Consider the following 15,572-nt stretch of genomic DNA (forward strand, 5'->3'; position numbering starts at 1 on the left):
CATACTCACCCTCAATCGACTCCCTCACACTCACCCTCAGCCACCCTCACCCTCAATCGACTCCTTCACACTGATCTACCAAAATGAGGGTGAGTGAGGTGAGAGCGGCCCTCTTGAGGGCAAAAATGAGTGAGGGTGCCTATCTCCGTTCTCGACTCATATTTGTTTCTATTGGAAGAGCTCTGTCACGTCTCGTGTCCTACACAACCACGCTATTACGCATGTCGCGTGTGCCCCTTCTGACCAAATGGCTAATGCAGTGCTTTCTGTGCGCTATGTGCTTGGTTCTGGGTTAGAGCACTTGGCTCGGATAGAAACCCAAGTAATGGTTCGATTCCCATCTGAGGGTCCCGTCTCCCATAGCCTCAGTGATGAAGAGGAACGTTAAACTTAACTAACCACCTATCAAGCATGCCCCGTGCTGGCAACACGCAAATGAATGATACAGTATGTAACACACTTGTTCGTACAGTGTGAATATACTGGAAAAATTGCTCTGTAACCTTCAAAAAGTGAACTTTATGTACTAGCTTTGTTTCAGTTTGTTGTAAGGAAACATCACAAGCACCAATATGTGAAAACCACGAACGAAATGTAACATGCAAACCTCAAAAATAGTGAAAAGAACAAAAAGCTACTTTTTTCGTACAACATACTTGTTCGTAAATGAACTATGTTTTTAGTAGGGTGACACCTTTCCTTTGTCTCTCTGAGCTTGCTACATAGTCACCCACTAGAGGCACAGGATGCATTAAGGAAAACGAGTGTACGGTAGTTTACGCTGTGAATCTGCGTTGAAGAATATGGGACGTCGAAAGGAGTTGAATAGTGATTTGAAGGATGTGATTGTAAACCTTGCCTTAAAAGGTAAGTCACCTAGAAATATAAGAAAAATTGTGAACAAATTCCATTCAAGTATTCAGTACATTGTGAACGAATTTAAATACAACGGCTCAACAAGAAATTTACCGCGCGGGGCGCCAGAAAAAACTAAATGAGATGAGTGAATGATTGTGAATGAAATCAAACGAAATCCTAAAATTCGTGTACCACAACTTCGTCCAGCAGTAGAAAGTATGCGTGAGAAAGTAGTGTCCAACGAGACAATCCGTAGAGTGCTGTGGGAAAACGGCTACCATGGTGGAAAAGTAAGGAAAAGGTCATATGTCAGCAAGAAAAAATCGTGCTCTTAAACGTGAATTTGCTAAGAAGTATCTGAATGACCCGTCTGTGGCTTTTATCCACATTCTTGTGATGTCATCTGAGCCAAATAAGTTTATTTTTGTCTCGTCTGACCAGACGACACTATTCCAAAATTCCTGACTGTCATTCAGATGCCTCTTAGCAAACTCAAATCTAAGATCACGATTTTTCTTGCTGACATATGATCTTTTCCTTACTCTTCCACCATGGTAGCCGTTTTTCCACAGCACTCTACGAATTGTCTGATTGGACACTACTTTCCCACGCATACTTTCTACTGCTGGACGAAGTTGTGGTACACTAATTTTAGGATTTCGTTTGATTTCATTCATGATCATTCACTCATCTCTCTCCTTTACTTTTTTTTCTGGCGCCCCGCGCGGTAAATTTCTTGTTGAGCCATTGTATTTAAATTTGTTCACAATGTACTGAAGAGTTGAATGGGATTTGCTCACAATTTTTCTTATATTTCTAGGTGACTTAACTTTCAAGGCATTTTTTACAATCACATCCTTCAAATCACTACTTAACTTCTTTCGACGTCCCATTTTCTTAAAAGCAGATTCACAGCGTAAACTATCGTACACTCGTCTTTCTTAATGCACCCTGCATAAAAAAGTAGCTTTTTGTTCTTTTTACTACTTTTAGAGCTTGTATGTTATATTTGGTTCGTGGTTTTCATACAGTATATTGGTGCTTGTGATATTTCCTTACGACAAACTGAAACAAAGGTAGTACATAAAGTTCACTTTTTGGCGGTTACAAAGCAATTTCTCCAGTATATTCACACTGTACGAACAAGTGTGTTACATACTGTATATTCAGTGAACCAGAAAGTTCCTAACTACCATAAACAGTTTAAAACTAACGTATAATGCTTAAGGGGCAGACTACTAAATATTTTTGAAAAGCTAACAAATTTTCATTTGCCCGTTTTTCATAAGTGAAAAGAGATAATGAAATGTACCTTATCACAGTAATAGATAATGCTATTCTACATCCGAAAATACGAATCGGAAGAATTATCAGTGTTGCCATCCATAGAGATTACAGTGTGTCCAGAATTTGAATTACCCAAAAATCTAGGTTAAGGCAGCTACTAGAAAAATGGACTCAACGGTAGTTGATTACTAGGACAACCAACTTTGTGCTTAATACAGCTGTATATTATAGGGATGGTATCGAAACAAGATGAGACGAGACTTTGTACAGTCTCGGTCTCGTCTCGGTTGATAAATAACGGTCTCGGTCTCGTCTCGAGTAAAAAATCACCGTCTCGGTCTCGTCTCGGTCAACAGATGCTTGTCTCTATCTCGGCCTCGGTCTCGAGTACCAAGTCTCGGTCTCGTCTCGAAAGTCTCGAAATAAATAGTGTGAAATTAATATAGCGAAAGTATTATTCTCGTATAGTCTGTCGTTTCCGCTTATTTTTTCCTTTCACTTTGACTTAGAATTATGGTATGGTGTACCTCTTCATAGCTAATTTGCTAGTGCTAATGCTTTCCATGTGTGTATTCCAGGTTCAATGATCAGTGGGTATATCACCCTAAAACCCTAATAGTAATCCATATTTCACTTTCAGCAATAGACTTTGTCTCATATAGCCTCAGAACTGTCTATACAATTAAACTCTATTAAATTAATTCCAGTACTATACAGTAGTTTATTTCCTGCCTTTGAATCAGAATTGTTCAATACCTCCTAACGAATAAAGCAACACATAGCAGCACGAATGTAGGTCTATTAAATCGTACCGAAATTGAAATTATACAATTTCTCATTTATTATTTAATACATTCTGTATTGACTGTCATTTTAAAAACAGAATATAACGTTCATTGTCTTAATAAACACGGTAAATTATTACTACAATATTTACGTATTTTGTTTAAAATTGATGAAATGCTTTATTACCGTTTCACATCTCCGTGTTTAATTGACACTTTATAACACGAACATCCTGAACCTTGTGGTGGGAGCTACTACACTCATCTTTGCTATGTGAGGTCTCGAGTTGGATCACGAAACAAGTTGGATTCAAAGTCCGATGTTTCGCATAGTTCGTGTCTCATTTTAAGTGCATTATGTTTCTTATTCAAGTTCATAAGGTCGTAATGCATTACGTAAGCACATATCCAGTGCCGTAGCATAGATTAATCTTATTCCTGAGCTCTTGCGATGCATGCGATCTTTATTCGAGAAAACTAATCGTCATTAAGTTGAAATTTTAATTGATTGAAAATTACTTGCGAAACTTGAACATACATATTGTATAAGTATGTAGGTAATTCGAGTTATCTGTATCTATTTTTTCTCATTCGCCAAAACAAGTGATTCTTAACTTTCTAGTTTTCTTTTGTATTAATTTTCGTAGTTTTGCTGCAACATGATGGATTGACTAGTCAAATATATTTTTTTTTTCGCTCTACGACTTTCATTAAATTTTGGATCCAATTTTTACCCTACCTTACCTAGTAAAAGTTATACATATATACAGGGGCGGATCCAGGATATGATCAAGGGAGGGGCTAAACCATATTTTGCCGTTCTATCCAGTGTAAAGCAGGATTGAAGTCCATTTTATTCAGTGTATATCTGAGCGTCTAGGGGGAAGCTATAGCCCCTACAGCCCCTCCTTGGATCCGCCACTATATATATATGTACCGTGTCCTGCGAAAACGAACTAAGCGCCACTTTCATACTTTTGAGAAAATTATGTTTAAAGGTTGATGTCCAGCATTAGTGTAGCCGTAACCAAAAGTGAAATTATGTTTCTTTTTTTTGGAAAGGTGTTGATTTTTCTCTCTTTTCGATTGTGCAAAACGTTCTAATGCTTATCAGGAACCAATCGTCGCATTTACGTGGATTTTCAAAATTTGGCGCTTAGTTCACTTTTGCATAACACGGTACATATATATATATATATATATATATATATATATATATATATATATATATATATATATATATATATATATATATATATATATATATATATATATATATATATATATATATGAACTTTAGAGGTAGACTATGCTAAGTCACTTTTTAGTCGAAATTGAGTTAACAATACTGTTTTAATAGACTATGTTCTTTCTAGTGGTGTAATAATGTAAGTCTGAAAGCATCTTACTACTTTGTAACTACTTAGTAAGTTTCAAAAGCAGTACTATAGGTCTTAGTTGAGAAACCGGTTTTTCGCTTCTCTAAAATTACGAAGTTATGACTTGGTTTAGTTTACCTCCGAGGTCCAGATATAATAAAATCATCACCATCATCATAATTAACCATTATCTATCCATTGCTGGATGAAGGTCTTTCCAAGTCTTCTCCAACAACTATCTAACTTGGGCAATTCTTTTCCAGGTTAGTTCTCAGTGGTGCTTGATTTCGTCACACCTTCTTGTATGCGGAGGTTTCCTTGAGTGTTTTTGTCTCGTGGTATCCAGTCTAGAATTGTTTTCGTCCGTCGATCATAATTTCTTCTTGCAATACGTGCAGCACATCTTCCAGCTCATATTAAATTATTTCAGTAGCACCATCAGTATTCATTTCTATATATTTGGGCTACAAATAGTTCGAATTCGCTACTTTCGGAGTACAGACACGCTACTTTTTAATCTTCGAATCTGGCAACACTGACTGAATGATTTAAATCAACACAATGTGAGGACCCCCATTTGGTCTAGCGGCTAGCACGCTTGATTTCGGTTCGCGTGGTCCCGAGTTCAATTTCCGGTAGGGTAAAGTTGAACGACCGAAGTGGTTCGGATTCCACTATAATCATTAGCTCCACGTCTCCTTTAGCCGCCCTAGCATAACTGTGAGACGTTAAACTAAAACAAAACAAAACAAGAATGAACACTGTGTATTACTAACTGTAAGTCCTTGAATAATTGCATATAGCTATATGGTATGGATCGAGTTTGAGGTGGTCGGTGGTTAAACTAAAACAAGTGAAATGTAATTAGGGTGTAATTAGAACTTTTAATTAAGCACGGTCTTAATATAAAGTGTACACCAGGCCTAAAGCTTAGGGGGAACAACTAGTGTTACTGAAAATGTATCAGTTACATTTAATTTCAGTTACAATTTGCATTTACATGTATTGCCTGAACGAAGACTCAAACATTAACATTATAAGTAGTCCAAAGACTATGAAAAACGTCGTCTCTTGAAAGCATTCTTGCACCAGAAAACAAATTACGACTAATTCTAAAATATTTTGCAGTTTATCTACGTTATTTGCACATATTTAGAATAATATTTAGCAATATATTTAAGTGGGCAACACTGCCTAAAATAATGTAACTGCGACTTGTAATTAAAATCACCAAAAACTATTCTTGTAATGTTATAGAAGCAAAGGAAAGCAATAATCATTATAAAAATTTAATACAAATACGTCATTTTAAGTAGCATACAATCACTACCAATTTGTTTGGATCTCAAACGATTTGAAATAACAATTGTTGTAAATGACGTTATAAGCATTTAAGTCTTTTGGAAGCATCTACATGATGAGACGTGATATGTCAGCGCGTTTTCGAACTTAAGTCTTTAGAAACATTTAAATTTTCCGTTTCTTGTAACTTTGTTCCTTTATTGATTCGAAATATATTATTCCATGATCATAGTATTTGACGCTAAGATACAGTTGATGCGCACTGCACCGGCCATGCCATTTGAGTTATTAGAGATCTCCAAAATGTTGATGTTAGTGATACTGTGTTGTCCTTTGTTACGCTAAATAATGTATGGGCTATTGTGGTTTTGTTAAATAACTAAATTAGAAATATGTAATACTTAACGTAGCGTAATTTGAGAAAATACAACTTTATTTTGCTTTAGCAACATTGCTTGTTTATCTAGTGGTATTGCAGAGTATTTAGAAGAATTTTCCAACTTGGTACAAAATTTCAGCATTATATATATATATATACAGTGCGTTCCACGAATAACACTAAGGTCCACCTCCTGAAGAAACCAAGGCAGATAGAAACATGAAACCTTTTGGAACCTTCAAGGGACATAAAAGGCAACATTATGCTGAGAAGGAGAATCCCCCACAAGGGGGGCTAAAGGGGGTTACTGGGGGTAACTCAAAAATTTTGAATAGCAACCCCCATCGTGTGGTGCCTCGTTTGAAAGGTATCACGTGTATTGGCCTGTTCTGGAAAGTGCCTGTTGATTGCATGTCCGTAGCCAACATGGTTGCCATCCGTCAACTATGATCGAAGAAACATTGCAAACCTGTAAGCAGAGAGTAACATAGTATGATTTGGAACATACTTCATTAATGCAGGAGATGCTCGAAGTGTGCACCGCCCACTTCCTGGCAGTAATGTAAACGTTGGACGAACTCCTCTCGAACACGGGTAAAAGTCATTACCGGTATAGAATGACAGGCATCAACTATGCGTTGGCGCAACTCGGCAATGCTGTTCGGCTGCGTGCGGAACACTATAGTCTTCAAATAGCCCCAGAGAAAAAAGTCGGGTTCAGCAAGGTCTGGCGAACGGGCTGGCCATTCAATGGTGCCGCGACGACCAATCCATCGTCGCGGAAGCTCACTATCTAAATAGTCACGTACAAGGCGGTGAAAATGGGCAGGACAGCCGTCATGCTGAAAAACGGGCGGAATCTCTCCAAATTCTTGCGGATTCTCTTCCATTGCCTCGACAATCAACGGTGCAATAAAGTCTTGCAGCAGCGCCAGGTACTTCTCACCCGTTAATATTCCATCGATGAAGAGGGGCCCGATTATGTGATTACCTACGATACCCGCCCAGACATTCAGCGACTCTGGGTGTTGAGTGTTGCCTTCACGAAATACATGAGGGTTTGTGTCACACCAATATCGGCAGTTATGCTTGTTGACCTTGCCATTCAAGTAGAACGTACTCTCATCGCTGAAACACACGTTTGTCAGCCCAATGGTTCCACGTGCCAATGCCTCACACATCTGCTCACAAAACTCGATACGCATATCGGGATCATGTTCACTTAACTCCTGGATCATATATAGTTTGTATGGATGGAAGGTATGTTTTTTTAAAATTCTGTATGTCGTTGTGCGTGACACACCACACGTTTGAGCCACAGTTGTTATGGACTGTTGAGGATGCACATTCAGCTCCGCCAACACTTGTATCTGTGTTTCTTCCGTAGCAACACTAGGGTTTCGAGGCTTTGGGGCATTGGTCACACTGCCTGTCGTAAAGAATTTGGTTAATAAATGGCGTACAGAAGAAACACTAATTGGGTTGCGCACATTTTGTTCATTGAACAACCGTGCTGTTGCACTGTACGAACGATTTGTAGCACCAAAGAGTAACACAATTTCAATTCTCTGTTCAAGAGACCACATTATGTATGCAATGTAGGATGGTCAAACGCACCAGCACAAACACACGTCTACGTCCTTCAGACCTACTGTTCCGGGTTGTAATGTAGCGCACTGTTGGTCGGAAAAGCACATCTGATAGTGGTGCACGAGTAAAGAGAGTAGCTTTGATAAAGTACGTGTGTCCAACACCAAAGCGCCACCACGGGCAACTCGTCGTCATGAACTACATCTCCTCGTCCGTAAGAGTAGCAGTTCGACAGTAGCGCAAAGGTAAAGTGTTGGTTCAGTACACGTGCGGTCCGTGGTTCGAGCCTCGGAGGGTTCAGATTTTTCAATAATATTATGGTACTCTCTTTTCTATCGGTTTCAGTTCAATTTGCATGTTTTGTATTTGCAATACTGTTATAGTGTTAGTTGTGTGGTATGTGTATTGTGCATTCGTTCCGAACTAGACCTACGTTAGACTTTAGAGTTTGTTGTGGACACGGTCTGGTCTCTATACGCAATTACTTTTCCAGCGAGGTACCACACGATGGGGGTTGCTATTCAAAATTTTTGAGTTACCCCCAGTAACCCCCTTTATCCCCCCTTGTGGGGGATTCTCCTTCTCAGCATAATGTTGCCTTTTATGTCCCTTGAAGGTTCCAAAAGGTTTCATGTTTCTATCTGCCTTGGTTTCTTCAGGAGGTGGACCTTAGTGTTATTCGTGTAACGCACTGTATATATATAACGCAGATCCTAGGGGAGGGCTATAGGGACTATAGCCCCCCTTAACGCTCAGGTATACACTGGATAAAATGGGCTTCAGTCCTACTTTCGTTACACTGGATAAAGCGGCAAACCATGGTTTAGCCCCTTCCTTGATCATATACTGGGTCCGCGGCTGTATATATATATTATCACGAAAACGGTTCAACATAAATGAACCGAACAAAATCTCATATAGGAAATGCCATGGGGCACACCGAATGGTGTTGTCGCGGCGCCTCCCGGGGCCGCCTTTCATGGTGTCCCAGGGCTAAACTTTAAAATTTTAAATGAAAAGATGGGGCGAGTAATACTTCGTTCCATAGATCTTTAAAAAGTAAAAAGTGTTGTGGCAAAAGATTTTTCATATCGGTCACTGTATTCCAGATGGCCACCAAGACATGGTTCCTGTATCAGATAAAACGTCCAGTACCGCTAGACCCCTAATATGAAAATAGTTGGAGATAAATGAACAGAATAAAACTCGTATAGGAAAGCAGACAGGGTATTTATCATTTTGCGGCTGGAGTATAATGCAACGGAGAAGAAGATTATTAAAGTGTGATTGACATGATGCAAAACAGGAAATAATAGAAAATTATATTTCCAATCTCTGTCCGTAAGTAGGTGAAGCGGAAATGAATGGTAAAACCTCAAATGGGAACCTCACTTTTATTTGCAATAGATATGGTTTGTCTGAAACACTTGTGTGTACAAATGACTGGTACTATAATGAATAAAAATAAAGTGAAATAAGGTGAATACAAATAAGGTGAAATTCAAGTTTAACATTTTGCCCGCCTCTGATAATTTAACGCAATGCGTGCAAGATTTTTGGGACATATCTGCATCAGTATGTACCGTTTCGTTACAAAGGATCACAGCTGAAATTACCGTTGAAAGTTATTCGGAATGTAACTGTGGACATCTCAGTGAAACTCATATTCTATCACATGCAAGAAGACATAGAAGGAAAAGAAGCGAACCAATATCATGCAGACGACTGTTGAACAAAATCAACGTTTGTAAACATTGTTCTAAAATTGCATTCTTCGACAAATTTTTTTCGCATTTCAGTTGATTCATTTTTGCATCAAACCATTGCCTGCAATCAAAGTGGAAGATACCATTTAACAAGAATTTTACACACTTTATCCCATTAACCAACTAACTCTATGGCCTATGGAACCTGGAGGTTCAATGCCACGTTCATAAAAGCTCTTCATTGACTTCTATTCTTAGCTCTTCATTGACTTTATCCCATTACAGAGACATTTATCCCTTATAAAAACACATTTCAAATAACTTTGTTTCGTAGATACAATTTGCAAAAACTAAGGCTCTCATTTGCAATTTCACCGATCCTTCCCGCTTCACTCAGTTACGGAGTGAGGTTGGAATGATAATTTTCTAGGAATTAGATTTCTTCCTTTCCATTATGGCACACTCACTCTAATCATCTTTTCGACTGTTGCAACATTCCCGAGCTATAGAATGATAAATACCCTCTGTGATTTCCTATTCGAATATTTGTTCTGGTGTTTTCATATTAGTGATACTAATGCAGGTACCATGTCTTGGTGGTGATTTTGAAAACCGTGACCCATATGAACAATCTTTTGCAACAGCACTCTTCAGTTTTTAAAGATATATCGAACGAGATAACTCACCCCATGTTTCCATTTACAATTTTGAAGTTGCGCCCTGGGCCCCCATGAAGCGTGGCTCTGGAAGCCTCCGCGACAATAGCAATCGATGTGCCACATGACATTTTCTATTTGAGTTTTTGTTCGGTTCATTTATGCTCAACAGTTTTCATATTACTGGTACTGCACGTTTTCCTGTATCTGATAGAGGCAACATGTCTTGGCGGCCATTTTGAATAATACAGTGCCCGATATGAAAGATCTTTTGCCACAACGCTTTTTAGTTTTAAAAGATCTATCGAACGAAATACCACTCACCCCTTGCTTCCGTTTAAAATTAAAGTTGGGCCCCGGGAACCTATGCAGGGCGGCCCTGGGGCACCGCGAAAATTTATATATATATATATATATATATATATATATATATAGAGAGAGAGAGAGAGAGAGAGAGAGAGAGAGAGAATTCTATTTGCACCAGCGGTGGATTTTGTTTTGGGAGAGGCTTGAGGAACGAGTAAGAAACATTTGCGTTGTACGTGCAATCCAAAAAATGATGACAAATTTATTTCGGGAGGGGTTTGAGCCCGATAACCACCCCCTAAATACGCCACTGTACATCAGTCAACCGTTCTCATATTATCTAACACAGCAATGAAAGAAATTTTGAGTGAAGGCAATTTTAGTATCTATTAATATTAATATTCGAGACGAGACCGAGACTTTCGAGACTGACCTAAGTCTCGTCTCGGTATATAAAAGTCCGTCTCGGTCTCGGTCTCGGTACCATCCATAGTATATTATGCTTTATTATGCATTTCCCTAAATTATGCCTTAATATTTATTTATTTATTTATTCATCATCAACACAACAGGCATAAGTTCAATTATTTCCTTGAATTAGACTTCAGTTTTACCAATTTTTATTACACATTTGTTTTATTTTACTCGTTTTTTTTTACACAAGCGTTAAAAATATACATGAAACGATTCATTTTTCCTACTAAAAATTACATCAATACAACATACTACCTCATTTTGTGCAGGTTTCCTTAAGCGGTGCTTCGAAGATGAAACATGTACTTTCACAGTAGAATTCTCATATTTAATGAATTCTAGTGCATGGAGTTAGTGTCAGAAACCACCAAAATACTTCACTTCCGGCTACCAGTCTGCAATTTTACACGGTTCTTATATATATACCAAAGTACAAGAATTCGCCGGGAGACACTTGATCTGACGTCCGGAACTCATGTGATGACATCATCAAAATGGCGGACAGCTCGACTCAAAAAATAAGCCATATCTCCGCTATTTATAGATTGATTTTCTTCAAACTTCGCTCATTTTAAAGGAAATTAAATTTGCAATAAAACATGTTACCGAAACATTTCCCCTAAAATTAACCGTTTCGGAGTTATTTAAGAATTTAATAAATTCATGAGTATTTATTGAAGAAAAATACAAAGTAACTCCGAAACCCTTAGTTTTAGACGAAAAACTTAGGTAACGTGTTATATTGTTAATTTCATTACCTTTAAAATGAGGTATTAACGAAGAAAATCGGTCCATAAATAACTGAGATATCACATATAACGTGTTAATTACATTATTAAAATGGCGGTCACGACTAACAGATAACGAGAAATTCAGCCAAAATACTTCACTACCATATACTAGTCCCAAATTTTACACAGTATTTATATACATAATAATTAATTTTAAAATACTTGGGTGACACTTAATTTAACACACTGAACTCCTATGTTGACGTCATCAAAATGGCCGCCGGGATTAAAAACATAGGTTTGCTTAAATACACTTAACTTCGTTACCAATCATTTTATTGAGTCTTCCAATTGCTCCATTTGAAAGAGCATGAAATAAGCTACAAAAATTTTATTCGATTGTAAATGGTGTATGGCGATGACAACGTGGAAGGGGGTAAAAAATCAATGTTTTAAAATGGTTGCTTTTGGCTTAATATATTTTGCAAGACATTTCTGTTATTACAAGAGGCGTTAACTGAAGTAAATACACATTACAGCCATGCAATGTTGCATGCTTGTATAATTTTTTTAATGAGTGATTCATCATGTATTATAAATTATACTACAAAAGAGTGAACATGAAAATAAAAATTGTTATTTACAACTTTTAGTGGATCCAATGCCCTCTTTTTACTGATTGGCAAAAATGAAAAAAAAAACTTTTATTTTTTAAGAAGGGTAACAGATATTTACAACAGTTTCTCACAATGAAAACATGTACAGTCCATATGGATTATTAACGCGGAAGGCACAACTATTGAAAACAATGTAAACTTTAAACAAAGTGACAAGTTTGTAAGATTAAACTTAATTTCTGCATTGGGCCTCACAACTACAAAGTAAAGTACAAAGTTCGTAAAATTTTACACATCGACAGCGCGTGCAAATCTGTTTGCACTTGCATGCTATCAACTCTTTTAGCTTTTCCATGGTGAAGTTTGGGCTTGTCGACCAGAGGGGCTCGTAGTCATCTGCGGTCTTCTTCCATCCCCACTCACAAGGATCCAAGCGTTGACTGTTCCGTTGAAGACAGTTTGTCCACAAAGAACATTGTAGAATGGTCCTCCTCTTCAAGTGCTGTAACAGAGCGTTGCTGGTTGGTGGAATAGTTTTAATGGGACTGTTTTGCTGGGTAAAGAGAATCCGCCTAGTCTCATTGACGGTCTCTGTAGAACTTGATGAATGGTACATAAGAACTACAAAGCGTTGAATGAGTAAAAACGTGCCATCTTCAGAGATGTCCAGAACTTGAGAATCCGAAAAAGCTTTGTCTACGTCTCGGAAAGTCATTCACGTTTTCCATGGTTTTACCAATACTTGCAAAACTTGACACAGCGTCAGTCCCCGTAAATGCATGGAAGAAAGGCAAAAGGTCTGGAACTCCTCGTGGAACTTTGTTGTGCAACTCGTGGATCGGAAGGTATAGGAGGTGCTTTCCACTGCCGTATTCCATCCAAAATTCTTTCAGTGTATTGAGTCTAGAAAAGGCATACATAGCAATTACTACCACGTCACTATCAACAGTTTTCACCATGACCTTAGAACAACCCGAGTATTCCATGGCATGCCATACATGAAGTAGGAGACGGGCGTCGGCTTCTACATGAAATTCGGAAGATATAGCTTCAAATGTCGCCTCCATTTGCGATCCAATTACCGTGTCTCTGTAGGTGCAAATGACTTTTTTCCCGACTGGGAGATCCATTTTGACCAGGTTTTTAGCTAAAAATTCAGAGTTCTTCTTTGTTTTTACTGTGAGCAAGGAATATACTGAAAAACTTGGGGATGACAACATTAGATTTTACATTTATTCTGAGCCCAGACCCTCTCGAGTGCCTTACGTCATTTTTTAGGCTTCCTTTTAGGTAGCGATCAGAAACTAAGTCAACTCTTTCCACAGATCTTAATCTCATTAGAATGTATGGTTTAACAATCTGGTTGCAGCACTCTTGAAATGTCCGGCTGGATTTAGGGACAAGCATATGGATCAAGGCTGCTGCATCCATTATGAGCGAAGAAACTTCGGGCTAATGAGCAGTGGTCACCCGAACTTCACTTGACTCGACGATACAGGACACCACGTCGGATTTTTTTTATTGATTTTCTGAGTTTACCGCGGTCGGATATGGAAGGTGGACATGAGCTATTTTTATGGGAAAAGAACTTTCTGACGTCAATTCCCCTTGATTGACTAGCAACGTACAACTTGGCAAAAAGAGTACTGTCTTTTCTCAGGTCTACTATATTCTGCTTGTCTTTGGACTTAACTGTAACTTTCTTAGCACTCATCAAGGGAAGGTTGTTTCTTTTGATGGTTTCATGGATGGAAACTTTTCTAAGGATCACCCGATCTTCGACAAACGTATCAAATTGGCTTTTCCCTGTAGCATTTGCCGACATGACGCATAGTTCATACACAATTTACCTATAAACTAAATCGAATAACATTTTTGTAATTTATTTCATGCTCTTTCAAATGGAACAATTGGAAGACTCAATAAAATGATTGATAACGGAGATAGTTGAATTTAAGCAAACCTATGTTTTTAATCCCGGCGGCCATTATGATGACGTCAACATAGGAGTTCAGTGTGTTAAATTAAGTGTCTCCCAGGTATTTTGAAATTATTTATTATGTATAAAAATACTGTGTAAAATTTGGGACTGGTATAAGGAAGTGAAGTATTTTGGATGAATTTGTCGCTATCTGTTAGAAGTCGTGACCGCCATTTTAATAATGTAATTAACATGTTATGTGTGATATCTCAGTTATTTATAGACCGATGTTCTTCGTTAATAGCTCATTTTAAAGGTAATGAAATTAACAGTATAACACGTTACCTAAATGTTTCGTCTAAAACTAAGGGTTTCGGAGTTATTTTGTATTTTTCTTCAATAAATACTCATGAATTTATTAAATTCTTAAATAACTCCGAAATGGTTAATTTTAGAGGAAATATTTTGGTAACATGTTTTATTGCAAATTTAATTTCCTTTAAAATGAGCGAAGTTTGAAGAAAATCAGTCCATAAATAACGGAGATATGGCTTATTTTTTTGAATCGAGCTGTCCGCCATTTTGATGACGTCATCACACGAGTTCTGGACATTGGATCGAGTGTCTCCCGGCGGCTTTCTGTTCTTTGGCATACATATAAGAACCGTGTAAAATTGCAGACTGGTAGCCGGAAGTTAAATATTTTTACGCTAACTCCACGCACTATTCAGACCGACTTCTATTTTGAAATGGTCAGTTGTGAATGCTCTTACTCTCTGAGATTTCATACTCTCGATTTTGGCATCTTGAAATAAGCACAACCAGTCTTGCCTGTTTTTTAACAGGAAAGAAACAAAAGTCCTTGTGAGTGTAAAGTGCGGAGAGAGGAGGAATACGAAGTTTTCATTGTTACGTGCAAAAGCAATTTGCAGGTGATATCCATTGTTGCGGCATTGATAACAGTATTTGTTGGTATTTTATCTTTGTTCAGAAAATATATTAACATATTTTTCTTTGTTGTACACATACACAAGGTTCTGAAAAAAAAGCGTTAAGCATTATGCTTTATACTTTATTTTTGCAAATTATGCTTTATTATACTTCTAAGATTAGTAAATTTGGATATGTAAAGTGGTCAAAATGACAGATATGGTACCAGGCCGATAGCCAGGCCAAAAATGTAGGGGGGCCTCCGTAGAAGCTAGGGGGGCCCAATCGAACCATAGTATAGTTCATCACCATATTATAGTTCATTTTCAAGCCTACCGTGAAAATTTTAGGGGGTCAGCAAAAATTTAGGGGGGCGTCCCCTTAGCCCCCGTGCATAGGGGTTTGTATGGTACCAACCATAGGTGAAAAATTCCATAATGTTTTTACTGCTTTTTATGCTTTATGGTTGCCCTATTGATTACTTATCATGTTGTCTTGGTTCCTTCTTAACTACATTTTAAATAAATAAGTTATTACAAAATAAATACAAACATTATTTAAAAAGTAGTTAACAAGGAATCAACATGATAAGTAATCACCTACCGTTGAGTTCATTTTTCTAGTCACTGCCTTAACCTAGATTTTTGGGTA

The sequence above is a fragment of the Thermobia domestica genome, chromosome 1 (genome assembly GCF_964235325.1).
Source record: "Thermobia domestica chromosome 1, izTheDome1.hap1.1, whole genome shotgun sequence".
NCBI lineage: Eukaryota > Metazoa > Arthropoda > Insecta > Zygentoma > Lepismatidae > Thermobia > Thermobia domestica.